Source organism: Hordeum vulgare, chromosome 4H, assembly GCF_904849725.1.
Source record: "Hordeum vulgare subsp. vulgare chromosome 4H, MorexV3_pseudomolecules_assembly, whole genome shotgun sequence".
NCBI lineage: Eukaryota > Viridiplantae > Streptophyta > Magnoliopsida > Poales > Poaceae > Hordeum > Hordeum vulgare.
Window position 1 is genome coordinate 433,964,696 of NC_058521.1, and position 19,729 is coordinate 433,984,424.

Here is a 19,729-nt window from a genome sequence, read left to right on the forward strand (position 1 = left end):
TGCGAGAAGTCATCGGCCGGATCGACAAGGAGCTGTGGCCCGAAGACGATTCCCGGCGGGAAATAGAAGGGTCGATGACTCGGCTGGAGGACGTCCCGAACAGAGTGCAGGCATGGAAGAAGTCTGCCGCTCGTTGTGGTGCGGACGTGGCGCTATCGCTAGTCCGAGTGCACTGCAAGGAAGCTCGCGAAGAAAAGCTGAAGGCATTGCAGGTCGCAAACACCAAGAAGCTTCGATTCGAAGATTTCATGGAGACCTTCCTCGAGACAGCCACTCGTATCGCGGACGGGATCGACCTTGACACCTTTGTGGAGCCCGCCAGTCCCGGTGCCAGTGCTGATGACGCTTGAAAAACTTTACCTCGGTATGCCGAGTGGTATCTGTATCAAACTTGGGCCACTGCTGTTGGCCGTCACATTCGTGGTTCGGTGTGGATAAGCTTAATCCACACCGAGCCAACTATCATAGATCCAACTTTGAATTCGAATCGAATATTTTGCTCTTCTTTCGCCAAGTTTATTTTCTGACACGATTTTGGCTCGTGGTTTTTGTTTGGCGTTTCTTGGTGAAGCCAATGGCAAACATGCGGAGGATGTAATTGTCAGTTGTCTTCACATCCACATGAGTCTCAATGAGGGTCTGCTAAGCCTCCGAGTGGATCTCGAAGATACACTCGAAGGAAGCTTTTTTACTTAGGCGATTCTGGATCGCAGCTAAGTCTCCGAATGCGTCTTTTTAGTGCGCACTCGGAGCGAGTTTTGTACTTAGGCGATTCTGAATCGCAGCTAAGTCCCCGAGTGCGGCTTTTGGTGCCCACTCGGAGCGAGTTTTGTACTTAGGCGATTCTGAATCGCAGCTAAGTCCCCGAGTGCGACTTTTAGGGCACACTCGGAGAGAGTTTTTTACTTAGGCGACTCCGGGTCATAGCGAAGTCCCCGAGTGCGGCTGTTAGCGCACACTCGGAGAGATTTTTTTACTTAGGCGACTCTAGGTCGCAGCTAAGTCCCCGAGTGCGGCTGTTAGCGCACACTCGGAGAGAGTTTTTTACTTAGGCGACTCTGGGTCACAGCTAAGTCCCCGAGTGCGGCTGTTAGCGCACACTCGGAGAGACTTTTTTACTTAGATGACACTGGGTCGCAGCTAAGTCCCCGAGTGCGACTTTTAGCGCACACTCGGAGAGAATTTTTTACTTAGGCGACTCTGGGTCGCAGCTAAGTCCCCGAGTGCGACTTTTAGCGCACACTCGGAGAGAGTTTGTACTTTGGCGATTCTGGATCGCAGCTAAGTCCCTGAGTGCGACTTTTAGTGCACACTCGGAGAGAGTTTTTTACTTAGGCGACTCCGGGTCGCAGCTAAGTCCCCGAGTGCGGCTGTTAGCGCACACTCGGAGAGAGTTTGTACTTAGGCAATTCTGGATCGCAGCTAAGTCCCCGAGTGCGACTTTTAGTGCACACTCGGAGAGATTTTTTTATTTAGGCGACTCTAGGTCGCAGCTAAGTCCCCGAATGCGACTTTTAGTGCACACTCGGAGAGAGTTTTTTACTTAGGCGACTCTGGGTCGCAGCTAAGTCCCCGAGTGCGGCTGTTAGCGCACACTCGGGGAGAATTTTTTAGACCGGAGTCTGCAAACGCGGAAGCATCTTGGACCTGCAAAAAATCAGTCTGCTTTGTATTACTTCAATGATACTTGTTCTTTACATTGCCTCCGTCGGTGGTCACGTGTAGAAGCGCTTCAGGAGATCTCCGTTCCATGCTCGCGGCTCGTCCTATTCCCTGTCGAGGTTGTAGAGTCGGTATGCTCCGTTGTTCAGCACCTTAGAGATGATGAAGGGTCCTTCCCAGGCGGGAGCCAACTTGTGAGGCCTCTGCTGGTCCACTCGGAGCACCAGGTCACCTGCTTGGAATGTGCGACTCCTGACGTGCCGCGCGTGAAAACGCCGCAGATCTTGTTGATAAATTGTTGAGCGAGTCAGTGCCATCTCGCGCTCTTCTTCTAGTAGATCCACTCCGTCTTGCCTGGCCTGCTCCGCTTCGGGTTCGGAGAAGAGTTCAACTCGTGGAGAGTTGTGAAGCAAGTCACTCGGAAGGACTGCCTCTGCTCCATAAACGAGGAAGAACGGGGATCTCCCTGTAGATATATTCGGAGTTGTGCGGAGGCCCCACAACACCTAAGGCAGCTCGGTGACCCATGCGCCGGCGGCATGTCCAACTTCTCGCAGGAGTCGAGGCTTCAACCCTTGAAGAATAAGTCTGTTCGCCCGCTCTGCTTGCCCGTTGGTTTGAGGGTACGCCACAGATGCAAAATCCACTCGGATACTTTGGCCTGTGCAAAAACCTTTGAATCTGTCCGAGTCGAAGTTTGTGCCATTGTCAGTGATTATGCTGTGCGGGACTCCGAATCTGGAGATGATGTCTCTAACAAATTTGATGGCCGTAAGGGCGTCGAGCTTCTTGATGGGCTTGGCTTCAATCCACTTGGTGAACTTGTCGACTGCCACCAACAGATGAGTGAATCCCCCTTGGCCAGTTCTAAATGGACCGACTGTATCTAATCCCCACACTACGAACGACCAAACAAGAAGGATTGTCTTCAGCGCAGATGTTGGCTTGTGGGACTTGTTCAAATAGAACTGACAGCCTTCGCATCGGTCGACCATATCCTTTGCCATTTCATTCGCCTGCAACCAGAAGAAGCCAGCTCTGAATGCTTTGGCGACGATTGCTCTTGAGGAGGCATGATGGCCGCAAGTTCCCGAGTGAATTTCTTCCAGGATTAACTGTCCCTCCTCAGGGGAGATGCATCGCTGAAGGACTCCTGAAACACTTTCCTTGTACAACTAGCCATCAATGACGGTGAAGGACTTCGACCTGCGGACGATCTGCCTCGCTTGGACTTTGTCCTCTGGTAATTCTTGCCTCAGGATGTATGCAATGAACGACACAGTCCAATCGGGGATGATAGCAAGAATCTCCATGATAAAATCAACCACGGCGGGGACCTCGACTTCAGTCGGATCTGTTGAACACTTTGGTTGTACTGGTTCCTCTGTAAAATGATCTTCTTTCACCGAAGGGAGATGTAGGTGCTCGAGGCAGACATCACTCGGGACTGGTCTCCGAGTGGATCCAAGTTTTGCCAACTCATTAGCTGCTTTGTTCTTCAGTCACGGAACATGGTGAAGTTCTAGACCTTCAAACTTCTTCTCGAGCTTCCTTACTGCGTTGCAGTATGCAGTCATGGTGGGGTTCCTGACATCCCACTCCTTCATCACTTGATTAACCACCAAATCTGAATCGCCATAGACCATCATGCGACGGACGCCGAGTGTGATGGCCATGCGCAGTCCGTAAAGGAGAGCTTCATACTCTGCCTCATTGTTGGAAGAATCGAAATGTATATGCAACACATACTTAAGCTTATCACCTTTTGGCGATATGATCACTACGCCAGCGCCGGAGCCATTCAGCATCTTGGACCCATCGAAGAACATAGTCCAATGTGCCGAGTAGATGTGAGTCGGTTGCTGTTGTTCTACCTATTCTGCTATGAAGTCAGCCAGAGCTTGAGACTTTATAGCCTTCTTGGATTCAAACTTGATGTCGCAGTATAACATCTCCATAGCCCACTTCGCCACTCGGCCTGATGCGTCTCGATTGTGGAGGATTTCCGACAACGGAGCATCAGAAACGACAGACACCGAGTGGTCTTGGAAATAGTGAGCCACCTTCTTTGCAGTCATGTAGATCCCATAAATCAGCTTTTGATAATGGGGATACCTCTGCTTGGAAGGAGTCAGGACTTCGGAGACATAATATACTGGCTGCTGAACCTTGTACGCTTTGCCTTCTTCTTCACGTTCGACTGTGAGAACAGTGCTGACGACATGATTTGTAGGCGCGATGTACAGAAGAAGGGGTTCTTTACTGAGTGGGGCAGTAAGAACCGGCTGGGTGGAAAGCAGGGCTTTGAGGTCGTCGAATGCAATCTGGGCTTCGTCTGTCCACTCGAAAGTATCTGATTTCTTCATGAGTCGGTACAGAGGTAACGCCTTCTCGCCGAGTCGAGCGATAAACCTGCTCAAAGCCGCTAGGCAACCTGTGAGCCTTTGAACATCATGTATTCTGACCGGCCGCTCCATTCGGACGATGGTCCCGATCTTTTCGGGGTTGACATCGATTCCTCATTCGGAAACAAAGAAACGGAGTAACTTTCCGCTGGGAACACCGAATGAACACTTGGCATGGTTGAGCTTGATATCGTACCTACAAAGGTTGGCGAATGTTTCTGCCAAGTCAGTCAGCAGGTCGGAACCTTTGCGTGACTTGACTATGATATCGTCCATATATGCCTCCACATTTCGACTGATCTGGTCAAGGAGGCATTTCTGGATCATGCGCATAATAGTTGCTCCTGCATTCTTCAAACCGAATGGCATAGTGATGTAGCAGAAACACCCGAATGGGGTGATGAAGGCTGTTTTCAATTCATCCGGACCATACAGACGGATCTGATGATAGCCCGAATAGGCATCAAGGAATGATAAACGCTCGCAACCCGCAGTCGAATCGACAATTTGATCAATGCGGGGGAGCGGGAAATGATCTTTCGTGCAGACCTTATTGAGATGCTTGAAGTCGATGCACATATGGAGGGACTTGTCCTTCTTGGGCACCATGACAACATTGGCGAGCCACTCGGAGTGGTGTACCTCGCGAATGAAGTTGGCTGCCAAAAGTTTAGCCACCTCCTCTCCGATTGCCTTCCTTTTGTGCGCGACGGACCGACGCAGGCGTTCTCGGATGGGTCGAGCGGTAGGATCCACATGCAGTCGGTGCTCAGCCAACTCCCTGGGTACACCTGGCATGTCAGCGGGCTTCCATGCGAAAATGTCTCATTTCTCACGGAGGAATTGGATGAGCTCGGCCTCCTATTTTGGATCAAGGGTGGTGGAGATGTTCGTCGGGGCGGCGGTGTCGTCCGTCGGGTGGATGCTGACTTTCTTCGTGTCGCCCGCCGACTGGAATGCGGACTCCAAAGCTTGCTTCTTTGAACGCATCAAGTGAGCGGGGTCGGCCGTCTTCTTGTACTCATCCAGCTCGAGGATAGCCATCTGCTGATCGGCAATCCGCGACCCCTGCTGCAGACACTCTTCGGCCCGCTACCGATTGTCTGTGATGGTGATCACACTTTTGGGACCCGGTATCTTCAGCTTCAAATACACATAACATGGACAGGCCATGAAACGTGCATACGCCGGACGACCCAGAATTGCATCGTATGCACTCTGGAAGTCCACCACCTCGAATGTCAGCTTTTCCCTGCGGAAGTTCTTGTCGGAGCCGAAAACGACGTCCAACGCGACCTGGCCGAGTGACCTTGCCTTTTGTCCTGGGACGACTCCGTGGAACTGCATGCTGCTCTCGCTAAGTTTGGACATCGGAATGCCCATCCCCTTGAGAGTGTCAGCGTACATGATGTTCAAGCCGCTGCCGCCATCCATGAGGACTTTGCGCAGTCGGACTCCTTCTACCACCGGGTCGACTACCAGAGCCTGCCTCCCCGGGGTGGGCACGTGTGCTGGATGATCCGACTGATCAAAGGTGATCGCAGTCTGAGACCATTTGAGGAACATGGGGTTGGTCGGGGTGGCCATATTCACCTCCCTGTTCACCAGCTTCAGTTGACACTTGCTTTCCACGTCAGCAAAAATCATCAATGTTGCATGGACTTGGGGGAACGGATCCTCCTTGTCCTCATCGTCCTGCTCGTTGTCCTTTTCACTCGGTTGCCCTTCGCCGAACCCTTGGATCAGGAGGCGACATTGCCGAGTGGTGTGCTTCGGGAATATGGTGTTGCCTTCTTCATCCATCTTCGTGTGGATTGGACATGGCTGATCGAGGATGGAGTTCCCGAACTACTTCTTCTTGGGGGTGTACTGAGCTTTCCCCTTGCCCTTGAACTTGGCATTTGTAACGGCAGCTGCCCCTGCCTGCGGAGTGGACGGAGCTTTCTGCTTTTGCTTCCGGTTGTTGTTCCCATCTCCGTCGGCGACTGCCTTGTGCTTGCCGCTACGTATGCGGTCCTCTTCTTCGCCATTTGCATAGCGTGCGGCTATCTCCATCATCTTGCTCATGGAGATGTCGCCTGTCCGACCGAACTTCAGGTACAGATCCCTGTACCGCACGCCTGCCTTGAATGCACAGACTGCTTGATGCTCTGTGACGTTCTTCACCGTATGGTAGAGGGTCGTCCAGCGCTGGATGAAATCGCGCAGGGGCTCATTCTGCTTCTGGAGCAGTGTTGGAGCTGCACGAGACCAGCAGGGCGTTTGCACGTGCCCTCGAAGGTCCTGATGAACACTCGGGACAGATCTGCCCAGCTGTAGATGCTTGATTGAGCCAACTGATTCAGCCACGCTCGTACCGAGCCGTCGAGCATCAGGGGGAGATGTTTCATGGCGACCTGGTCATCTCCGCCACCGATCTGGACCGCCACTCGGTAGTCGTCCAGCCATGTTTCTGGCTTGGATTCTCCTGTGAACTTGCTGATCCCCGTCGCCAATCGGAAGTTGGGAGGGATGTCAGCTGAACGGATGGCCCGACTGAAGCACTCGGGGCCAGAGACGATGGTCCTGCTTCCACTCGGACGGTCTCTATCGTGACCATCATGGTGGGCTCGACTCCTGTCGACCTTCCTCTAGGCAATGTACCCTCTTGCGTCGGGCCTTGGATCGTACGTGTCACCGACTGAACGCCGATCATCATGATGTCGGGTAAGCCCGGGCATAAAACCCGAAACCCGAAGCCCGCACGCGAACTACTCGAGCCCGAATCCGAAAAGTCCGAACCCGAGAAACCCGAGCTATAGATCGGGTACCAATTTAGAAAACCCGAAATTAATTTGGTTAGTTCGGGTATCAGTGTACGGTACCCGAGTTGCCCGATTACCCGAGGAAACGTAGCACTAGGCCACTAGTGCGGGCGGCCGAGGCCCAGCCCAACTTCCTGAACCCTAGCACCCCACGACCCCATCCCCATCCCCTTGCCAGGCTCGCCTCCACCCCTTCCACTCCCAGTCTCCCACTCCCAGCCGCCACCTGCAGTCGCCGGCTCGCCGCCCACCAGGCCTCCACGGCCAGTAAACAACGCCCGCGCTCTGCCCCTCCGCGGCCGCGCCCGCGCGGATCGTCAGTCCATCACCGCCGTCCACCAGTGCCGCCCGCGCCGTGTCCCCCCGCTGCCGCGTCGGGCCGCCGTCCACTAGTCCGTCACAGCCGCCACGCCAGCAAGCAGAAGCCCAGCAGCAGCCGACGACCGACGTGCGCAAGCTCCAGACGAACGACGGCTTCTTCTTTCCTTCTCCCGGCGTTCGCTTCCCTGATTCTCGACGAATCGACGACACCTGTAAGTGCACATTCACATGTACTGTTCTCCATGTTCTTTAGTTTTTATGTATTCGAAATTTCAAATTTAGATTGAACTATCATGTTCTGTTTAGTTTATAGATGAGGTATTGAGGTGAAATGAATAAATTTTATTTACTTGAAGTTGCTGTTTGGATTTGAATGTGTAGTTCTGTTAGCTAGCTTCTAAATTTGGGCAACGTTCTGTTAGTTTATAGATTGAACTATCATGTCCTGCTAGTTCTGTTAGCTAGCTTCTAAATTTGTAAATGATTTTATTTACTTGATGTTGCTACTTGGAACTTTGGATATGAATGTGCAGTTATGATTTTATTTACTTGATGTTGCTGCTTGGAACTTTGGATTTTATTTACTCGATGTTGTTGTATAGATGACCGAGGAAGAGGAAGCAGGCAACACAATGGACTTCGAGTCATCACAGTTAGCTGACTTCATATCTAGTTCACAGCCGTCAACAGGCCAATCTTCTCATGCACAAGCAGCACAACCATCACCGCCTACTGAGGAGCAAACTACAGATCGTGAGGTTTTTTGATGTGGACAAGGAACCTGCAAAAGATCAGGGAAGGAAGCAGATGGAACCTAGATCAAATATGTGGGAGCACTTCATCAAGATCAAGGAGGACAATAAGCTGAAGGCTGGTAAATGCAAATATTGCTCCCGTCAAATCAAGGCCGAATCAAAGGGGCACGGTACATCATCCTTAAGGAGGCACTTTAATGTTTGCAAGCGGAATCCTCACAAGTTCAATAAAGATTCAACTCAAGGTACTCTGCAATTAACTCAGGGGGAAGCACCTGGGACTTGGAAGTATAATGCTGATGAACTTAGGGAAGCATTTGCTGAAATGATAATTGAAGATGAGCTGCCATTTTGTTTTGGTGAGAAGTCGGGATTTAGGAAATTTATGTCCAAAGCATGCCCACGTTTCATTGTACCATCTAGAAGAACCACTACTCGGGATGTTGTGCGTCGTTACTTCAAAGAAAAAGCCCAAGTGGAAAAGTTTTTGAAAGATTCTTGCCAAAGGGTATGTTTAACAACAGATTGTTGGACATCACAGCAGCAAGATGGATATATGACTGTGACAACAAGTTTCATTGATGGTGATTGGGTTTTACACAAGAAAATCATCAATTTCTTCTTGGTGAAGGGACATAAGGGCGAAGACATTGGGAGGAACTTGCTGAAATGTATGGCTGAATGGGGTATGGAGAGAGTAATGACAATAACTGTTGATAATGCAAGCGCCAATGATAGTGGTATTGTATTTTTGAGGAGGCATTTGAACAAAACACCTACAAACATAGCAAAGGGCAAGTATTTGCACATGAGGTGTGCTGCGCACATTCTTAACCTTATTGTGCAAGATGGCCTAAAGTAAGTCGACCTCTCTATACGACGTGTTAGAGCTGCTGTTAGATATATTAGAAATGGTGGCACCAGTTTAAGGAATTTGTAACAGAAGAGAAGGTGGACTGCAAGGCATTTCTAAAGATTGATGTTCCAACTAGATGGAACTCGACATATCTCATGCTTAAGGCTGCAAATGTATATGAGAAGGTGTTCTTGAGGTTAGCTGAAGAGGACTTGACTTACAAGTTTGATCTTTCTGAAGAGAATGGCGGGTTTGGTTGCCCCGAAGAAATAGATTGGGAAAATGCTAGAAAGATGGAAGAATTTCTGGGACATTTTTATGATCTCACAAATCGTCTCTCTGTTAGTTTACATGTCACTTCCAATACCTTCTTTCATGAAATTGCTGAAATTCATTTGTTGATTCAAACTTGGCTGAGAAGTGAAGATAGCTTGCAAGTTGCTATGGGCCAACGAATGAAAGACAAATTTGATAAATATTGGGGACTTTGGCACACCAATGAGATGGGGACTGAAGCGCAGAACAGGACTAAGGGAAAAGGAATGGAGAAGAAGGAGAAGGAGAATATTAACCTATTTATTTTTATGGCAGCAGTAGTTGATCCAAGATACAAATTATCTTTATACACACATGCTGTCATTGAAGAAATATTTGGACAGGAAAGAGGACAGCTAGTATGGGCGGCTATTAACACTTGTCTCAACGATTTGTTTGAAGAATATAGGAAATTGTATGCTCCAACCGAAGGAACAACAGATATAGATGACACAAGAGTATCAAAGGGAGGTAGAGGAGGCATGCTACAAGATGTTATTGCCAAGAAGCTGAAGAGGAACAATGGTACAAGTACCAATGCTAAGTCAGAACTTGACAAATACCTTGCCGAAGATACCGAGAACCAAGAAGCGCAACTTGACATTCTTTGTTGGTGGAAGCTCAATGCTCACAGATTTCCCATCTTGGCTCATTTGGCACGTGATGTGCTTTCCATACCCATCTCAACGGTAGCTTCGGAGGTGGCTTTTAGCACAAGTGGGCGTATACTAGATGACTTTCGTACATCAGTTACTCCATTTATGTTGGAAGCTCTTGTTTGTTCGCAAGATTGGCTTCGAAGGACTACTCCTATTGATATACAAGAAAATATGGAGGAATTGGCTAAGATGGAAAAAGGTAAAATAGTCCCTCATTTTGTTCATGTGTTTTTTGTTTGTTGCATTCATTTGTTTAGAGACGTACTTGGAATTGACTAAGATGGAACACATGCCTTCATGTTTTATTATTCACTACATTGTTGTATTCTATTGTTTATACTTTATAGAGTTAATTGAAGAATTTGGTGGACTGCATATTCCCAAAGCAAAAGGTGATAAAAATAAAGCATCCTCTTCCAAATCAACCGCAAGCACGTCCATCTCCAAACCTGGAACAACTTCAAGGTGCTGAAGCTGGAGTGGAGCACTAGGAGGCTGGACTGGAGCACGTCCATCTCCAAGCACTAAGAGTGATGCTTTTTATATTTGTTGTTAGCCTGTTATGCTGCTGGAGTTGCTGAGATTCTGTGATTTTGCTAGCTGTTGTGTTGTTATGCTACTATTGTGCTGTTATGCTGCTGTAATTTCAATTTTCTTGTTGTTATGCTGCTGTAATAACTGAAATAGTATCATTTCACTTGCTATATTGCTGAAATATTGCAGAAACTTTGTACAAACTATTGCTGAAATAACAAATGTTATATTGCTGAAATTTTACGTGTTATATTGCTGAGAGCCTGAGATATTGCTGGAATAATTGAAGGGTGTTTACATTCTCGGGTAGTTCGGATTACCCGAACCCGAAACCCGAATTTCCGGGTACCCGAAATGTCGGGTAGTGATCTTTTTAGAGAAATCTCGGGTTTCAAAGTTAGGAACCCAAATTATTTTTAACCCGAATTACCCGACCCGAATTTTCGGGTAAACCCGAACGCCCGGGCCTAATGTCGGGGCCCGTAAGGCCCACCCCGCGGAGGGGTGCGTGAACGGCGACGATCTTCGGGATTCGTGGAACGGCTGCCCCCTCTGCGTTGCTGATGAGAGTGGGGGCTGTAAACCGACCGATGCGTGTTCGCGTGAACAGAACTGTTGTGGATCCTGTTGTGCGACTGGGAGACCGCCGAATTCTGCTGCTGCGTTGTGTGCAACAGGGCAAGGATCTGCTCGATCCCTCTACCAGCCTCCGAATCAGTCGCTTGGAGGGAATCGGCTATCTTGGCAGCGGCAACCAGGTTGAGGACGGGTGTACGGAACACCTCGACGTTGCTCTGACGAGTGCGTCGACTGGCAGAACGGTGGTGTTGACGGCGAGCGCCGGACGATTCGCTAACCTCGTGCTCGTTCCGGCCAGTCTGGTTGGGACTTTCATGGGAATTTGCCATGAGAACTTCGGCTGCAGGACCGCGACCCAAGTACTCAGAAGGCAACTCAGTTGGAACTGAGTCCAAGCACTGGGACGGCGGCGCGACCACAACCGACTCGAGGACCGCCACTTGAGAGGACGCGTTCTGGCGTGCCTGGGCGTGTTGCATCCAACACTGGAGCCGCGGACGGCGGGACCGCTTGTTGCGGCGCGTGACGGCGGCGAAGGTCGACACCGGGGCCGACTGCTGGAGAAGAAGGACGCCCCGGGCACCGGCACGGAAATGCGTAGCCTCGCGACTGGGGAGCGCCTCGACGTTGAGAGACACATCCCGAAGCCATGCCGAATCGTCGACGATGAAGGAGAGTGCGCTGAAGAGGATCTCCCGACCCATGCATAAATCTCCGCCGGACGACATGATGAAAAGATGAAGCTGCAAACTCGCCGGAAGTCGCTTAGACGCCTACCCCAAAGTGGGCGCCAACTGTCGTGGGTATAAGTTTGACAGTAGATGTGTAGGGTACGAAAGGATGGGCAGAGCCTTAGCTACGACGAGGTTGTATGAGTTCAGGCCCCTCTGCGGTGGAGGTAAAAGCCCTACGTCTCAGTGCTCTTGGGAGCTTAGTGTCGAGTGGAATATAGGATTACAGTAAATGCCAACCCCTGCACCAGTGGGGAAGGGCGGCTTATATAGAGTGTGCTGCCCTTCACAACGGCCCGGTGGACAGGGGTGGAGTAGTGGCGAATAAATGCCTACGTCACAAGTAATGTATGCCTTAAATGCTAATAATGGTGTATGAAACATATGACCGTTTCCCTCCCGGGAGGTTACGATGTACAGAGTGGAATTCAGTCGGTACGATAAATATGCTCCGAATGCTCGTCACCGACTGGATGATGGGGGGGTCCTTAGTTCAGTTGGAACTGTCTAAGGGCCTTGCCCTCTATGAAGGGTAGTCCTTGGGTAGCACATATAGGGCAGGCCTATGACCCTACCCTGGGACTATAACCCCATCATTATAGGAGGAAAAGCGCTCCCGAGGACACATGGGAATTTCTGTCATGCTAGTTTCATCATGTTCATGTGATTCACGTTCGTTACTTCGATAGTTTGATATGTGGGTGCACCGACGCTTGGGTACTGCCCTTACTTGGACAAGCATCCCAATTATGATTAACCCCTCTCTCAAGCATCCGCAACTATGAAAGAAGAATTAAGACAACGTCTAACCATAGCATTAAACTAGTGGATCCAAATCAGCCCCTTACGAAGCAACGCATAGACCGGGGTTTAAGCTTCTGTCACTCTAGCAACCCATCATCTACTTACTACTCCCCAATGCCTTCCTCTAGGCCGAAATATGGTGAAGTGTTATGTAGCCGACATTCACATAACACCACTAGAGGAAAAGACAACATACAACATATCAAAATACCGAACGAATACCAAATTCACATGACTATTATCAGCATGACTTATCCCATGTCCTCCGGAACAAAAGTAACTACTCACAAAGCATAATCATAATCATGATCAGAGGTGTAATGAGTAGCGTCAAGGATCTGAACATAAACTCTTCCACCAAGTAATCCAACTAGCATCAACTACAAAGAGTAATCAACACTACTAGCAACCTTACAAGTACCAACCGGAGTCGCGAGACGGAGATTGGTTACAAGAGATGAACTAGGGTTTGGAGAGGAGATGGTGCTGATGAAGAGGTTGATGGATATGACTCCCCTCCGATGAGAGGAGTGTTGGTGATGACGATGGCGATGATTTCCCCCTCCGGGAGGGAAGTTTCCCCAGCAGGATCGTCCTGCCGGAGCTCTAGACTGGTTCTGCTCAGGTTCCGCCTCGTGGCGGTGGAGATTCCACGAAAAAGATCCACCCTCATTTTTTCCTGGACGAAACCCTTCATATAGCAAAAGAGGGGGGGCCAGTGGGCCACCAGGGTGCCCACAAGCCCAGTAGCTGCCGCTAGGGGGGTAGATGGCGGCTACCAGGCTTGTTGGCCCCTGGTAGCTCCCCTCTGGCACTTCTTTCGCCTAGTATTTTTTATATATTCCCAACAAATTCCACGTTAATTTTCAGGGCATTTGGAGTTGCGCAGAATAGAGGACTCAGACTTGCTCCTTTTCCAGTCCAGAATTCCAGCTGCCGGCATTCTCCCTCTTCAAATAAACCTTGCAAAATAAGAGAGAAAAGGCATAAGTATGGTACCACAAAGTAATATATCATACCATAAAGCGATAAATATCAACATGAAAGCATGATGCAAAATGGACGTATCAACTCCCCCAAGCTTAGACATCGCTTGTCCTCAAGCGAAAACCAAGATCCATAAACATGTCCACATGTTTAGGGATGAAGGTGTCAAAAAACATAATACAGACATGAGGGCATCATGATCACACATAGAACATCAATACATCATAAAGACCTTACCGAGAAGTAGCCAACAAAAGTCCATAGTCATTGAAGCAGTTGCAATTTATGGGAAAGTAACAATTCCTTCATAAAGCAAAGTATGAAGCAAAAACCTTGCCGAGAAGTAGCCAACAAAAGTCCATAGTCATTGAAGCAGTTGCAATTTATCATAACATCAGAAAGTGTCAAATAAGAGCTTGTAAAGCAAATCCACATACTCAATCATCTCTTTTGTTTTCCACAATTGCTACAACTCACGTGGTACTCATGGTATCAAAGTTTCAGTTGGACACAGAGAAAGATAAGGGCTTATAGTTTTGCCTCCCAACCATTTACCTCAAGGGTAAAGTCAACAATAATAAAGCATAAGTACTCATCTCCAAGTTGATATATGAATATAGATATTTGCCTAGCTTGTGACGGTAGCCAAGACAAAGGCAAAATAAAGAATTGGTGAAGATCACCATGACTCTTTCAAGGGCAAAAAGTAAAGGTACAAGATAGGCCCTTCGCAGAGGGAAGCAGAGGTTGTCATGCACTTTTGAGGTTTGGATGTGTGTCCTCTTAGTGCGGAGGAATGTCACTTTACATTGCCTCCTGTGATAAAGAAATTTATTATGCAGTCTGTCACTTTTATGTCTTCCTCATCAGAGGTTCGTACAAAGCTTATTTTCCACACAGTAATAGATCATACATATTAGAGAGCAATTTTTATTGCTTGCACCGATGACAACTTACTTGAGGGATCTTATTCAATCCATAGGTAGGTATGGTGGACTCTCATGGAAAAACTGGGTTAAAGGTTTATGGATGCACAAGTAGTATCTCTACTTGGTGCAGGAGTTTTGGCTAATATGAGGTGCAAGCAATCGTCACATGCTAAGGGATCTCTAGGCATATAACATTGTTTGGAACCAAGCAAACACAATTCATTATGTTGTCTTCCTTGTCCAACATCTACATCTAAGCATGTAATAGTTTGGTGAGTGCTCACAATTACAGAAAGTGTCTAAGATGATATATTTATATGTGAACCTCTCTTTCCTTATTACTTCTTATTAATTGCAACAATGACTGGGGTCTATGTTGGTCTATTCTCAACAAGTTTCAATCATCATACTTGTTATATGTGAAGCTATCACTTTCCATAAGATCATCTCATGATCTTTCATGCTATCATTCTTTTAATACTTTTTATTATAATCTAATAATCTTTCATGCTATCATCTAATAATCTTTCATGCGATCACAGCACAAAACAAAGCCCTTGACTAAGATACTCTTTATTATATAGCTCGCAAGCTCGAATACAACCGGGGAGACACAAGGCAAAAGACTCAAACTAAACACTAAAGACTTATTCCATTAAGAGAAGAAATAAAAACTGAAAAGGAAAGAACTAAAACAAAGGTAAAAGCAAAACATATAAAGGTGATACGATACTAGGGCAACTCCCCCAAGCTTGGCAATAGCCAAGGGGATTGCCCATACCAATGCTTAGTTGTCTTCCTTTGGTGGTAATGATGGTGGTGTTGTTGAAGTAGTCTGATTCTCCGTCTTCCAAGGCATAGGTGCTCCATCATGGCAGGATGAACGAGTCGCTGAAATCCTCAAATCTGCAGCCAACCGTATTGATTTAAATCTATACTCATACTCACAGTTTTGGTTCTGCAGGTCATAGATCTGGCCCTGAAGTTGATCAACCCTATCATAGAGCCTGGAGAGGTGCTTCCCAATGTTAATGGCACCCATCTTGTGATTGTTGGTGAACTCCATGATCATCATGTGGTTGGCGTTGAGTCCACGCTCCACCATCCCTTGGCACTTGAAGACTTGTTGCTCCATTGCTTCGAGCCTCATCTCCATGCTTCCCGTCTTTTTAGGCCCCTCAACATCACGGATGTGTAACATCCCCTCACGCATCTCAATAGATTGAGGGTGTTTCAGCACTTCCGTGAGGTAGGGATTGATGACCTTCTCGAAGATCTTGTCCTTAGGAGCTTTTGGGGAAGTCATGACGATCTAGATCTGCACAGAAACAGGCTTGAAACGAAAACAGATGAAAACTGCGCGATACGGAGATCAAAACCCTCGGGCGTATATATAATGATTTTTTCTAGACCAGAAGGAGTGCTCCGCAAGAAAACGGAGTCCGGGAGGCACACGAGGTACCCACAAGCCATGTAGCCGCTGCCAGTGGGGTAGGTGGCGGCTAGCAAGCTTGTGGCCGCCTCGTGCGCTCTCCGTACTGCTTTTTATTTTTCTATTTTTCCATAAATTCCAAAACGGAGAAAATTTCCTACTGGAAAAGTTCGGAGTCCAATTACTTACCGAAACACATACCTCTTCATTTTCAGGGTCTGAAACAGGCTGATAAACATCCCTTATGTACTCCTCCGGAGTTATGATATTGATGATATTGGTCTCAACATTTATGGGAGTACCAGAGATATAATGCTTGATTCTTTGCCCATTTACCACTCTAGGAAAATTACCTTCTGTGTTATTGATTTTGATGGCACCGGAACGATATACTTCCTCGACAACGTAAGGACCTTCCCATTTAGAGAGAAGCTTGCCTGCGAAGAATCTTAAGCGACAATTGTACAACAGGACATAATCACCTACATTGAACTCTCGTTTTTGAATTCTTTTGTCGTGCCATCTCTTAACCTTTTCCTTGAACAACTTGGCATTCTCATATGCATGGGTCCTCCATTCATCTAATGAGCTGATATCAAACAACCGCTTCTCACCGGCAAGTTTGAAATCGAAGTTGAGCTCTTTGATTGCCCAATAAGCTTTGTGTTCCAACTCAAGAGCTAAATGACAGGCCTTATCGTAAACCATTTTATACAGCGACATGCCCATGGGATTCTTATAAGCAGTCATATAAGCCAATAGTGCATCGTCAAGTTTTCTAGGCCAATTCTTTCGAGATCTATTGACAGTCTTTTGTAAGATCAATTTGATCTCCCTATTACTCAACTCCACTTGACCACTAGACTGAGGATGATAAGGAGATGCAACTCTATGGTTGACATCATACTTAGCAAGCATCTTGCGGAAAACACCATGAATGAAGTGTGAACCGCCATCAGTCATCAAATACCTAGGGGCTCCAAATCTTGGGAAAATGACTTCTTTAAGCATCTTAATAGAGGTGTGATGATCAACATTTCTAGTGGGGATAGCTTCTACCCACTTAGTGACATAATCAACAAGGACTAAGATGTGAGTATACCCATTGGAAATCGGTAAGGGTCCCATATAATCAAAGCCCCAGACATCAAATGGTTCAATAACAAGTGAATAGTTCATAGGCATTTCCTGACGCTTACTGATGTTCCCTATTCTTTGGCATTCGTCACAAGACAAGACACACTTACGGGCATCCTTGAAGAGAGTGGGCCAATAGGAACCTGATTGCAATACCTTATGAGCAGTTCTATCTCCAGCATGGTGTCCTTCGTAGGCTTCGGAATGACACTTCTGCAAGATCTGTCCCTGTTCATGTTGAGGCACACAACGTCTAATAACACCATCTACTCCTTACTTATAAAGGTGAGGATCATCCCAAAACTAGTGTCTCAAGTCAAAGAAGAATTTCTTCTTTTGCTGGTAGGTGAAACTGGGTGGTATGTATTTGGCTACGATATAGTTTGCGTAATCAGCATGCCACGGTGCACTATGTGAAGTGCGGATGACATTTAATTGCTCATCAGGAAAGCTGCCATCAATAGGTCGTGGGTCATCAAGGACATTCTCTAGCCTGGACAAGTTATCTGCTACAGGGTTATCAGCACCCTTTCGGTCAACAACGTGCAAATCAAATTCCTGTAGCAGGAGAACCCATCTGATTAGCCTAGGCTTAGCGTCCTTCTTCTCCATAAGGTACTTAATAGCAGCATGATCAGAGTGAATAGTGAATTTGGAGTCAACTATATAAGATCTGAACTTTTCACATGCAAACACGACTACTAAGAACTCCTTTTCCGTAGTGGCATAGTTTCTTTGGGCACTGTCTAGAGTTTTACTAGCGTAGTGAATAACATTCAACTTCTTGTCAATTCTTTGTCCTAGAACAGCACCAACAACATAATCACTAGCATCGCACATGATTTCAAAGGGCAAGTTCCAATCAGGTGGTTGAACAATAGGTGCGGTTATCAAGGCCTTCTTAAGTATTTCGAAAGCTTCCTCACAATCCTCATCAAAAACAAAAGGAACATCCTTCTGCAAGAGGTTGGCAAGAGGCCTAGAAATCTTAGATAAGTCTTTAATGAACCTTCTATAGAAACCAACATGACCTAGGAAACTTCGTATACCTATGATATCTGTGGGGCAAGGCATTTTCTCAATTGCATCAACCTTAGCCTTATCAACTTCAATGCCTTTCTCAGAGATTTTGTGTCCTAAGACGATGCCTTCATTAACCATGAAGTGGCACTTCTCCCAGTTCAAGACGAGATTGGTATCTTTGCATCTCTGTAATACTCTATCAAGCTTGCCGAGGCAATCGTCAAAGAAAGAACCGTAAACGGAGAAATCATCCATGAAAACCTCAACAATCTTTTCACAAAATTCACACAATGTAGCCATCATACATCTTTGAAAGGTGGCAGGTGCATTGCATAAGCCAAAAGGCATAAGTCTATAAGCAAAGGTACCAAAGGGGCAGGTGAAAGTGGTTTTCTCCTGATCAGATTGTGCAACAGGTATTTGCAAGAAACCTGAATAACCGTCTAGAAAGCAGAAGTGTGTGTGTTTAGATAGCCTTTCTAGCATTTGGCCGATAAACGACAAAGGATAATGGTCTTTCCTAGTTGCCTTGTTCAGTTTCCGGAAGTCTATCACCATCCTATAGCCAGCAATAATCCTTTGTGGGATTAGTTCATTCTTATCATTAGGAACGACAGTGATACCTCCCTTCTTAGGTACGCAATGTACTGGACTTACCCAATCACTATGAGCAAGAGGATAAATGATTCCTGCTTCCAGAAGCTTTAATATTTCTTTTCTCACGACCTCTTTCATCCTAGGATTTAATATCCTTCGATGATCAGCAACTAGTTTAGAATCAGGATCAGTTTTAATCTTGTACTGACATAGAGTAGGACTAATACCCTTAAGATCATCAATAGTATATCCAATAGCCGCACGGTGCTTCCTCAAAGTTTTTAATAACTTCTTCTCTTCGTGATTCGAGAGGTGAGCACTAATAATAAGATGATATATCTCCTTCTCATCAAGGTAGGCATACTTAAGAGTATGTGGTAACTGTTTTAGCTCGAACACGGGATCACCATTTGGTGGGGGAGGATCCCCAAGCAGTTCAATAGGCAGATTATTCTTGAGAATAGGATATTGTTCTAATTTTTTTTTATCTATCTCATCTCTTTCATCCATATGCATATCATTTTCATGCTCAAGCAGATATTGCTCTAAGGGATCCGTAGGAGGTACGGCAATAGAGGCAAGAGCAATGATTTCATCCCTACCAGACGACTCTTTTTTATGGGGTCGTCTTCCAAACTTGGAGAAGTTAAATTCATGAGACACACCCTCGAAACTAACAATGATAGTCTGTTTAATGCAATCAATATGAGCATTGACGGTGTTGAGAAAGGGTGTACCAAATATGATGGGACAAAAGATATCTTGTGCAGTATCAAGGACGAGGAAATCAGTAGGGTACTTCGTCTTACCACATAAGACTTCTACATCTCGCACAATTCCCACAGGGCAGATAGTGTCTATATTAGCTAGCGTAATAGTGACATCAATGGGTTCTAACTCAGCACGTGCAATCTCATCTTTGATTTCATCGTATAGGGACCGGGGTATTGCACTAACACTAGCACCCATATCACATAAACCATGATAACAGTGATCTCCTATCTTGACAGAAACAACGGGCAGGCCAACTACAGGTCCGTATTTGACTTTTGCGTGAGGTTTAGCAATTCTAGCGGAGTCCTCATAGAATTTGATAACATGCCCGTCTATGTCTTCGGCTAAGAGATCTTTGATAATAGCAACACTAGGTTCAACTCTAATTTCCTCAGGGGGTGCAAGTGGTCTAATGTAATCCCTAC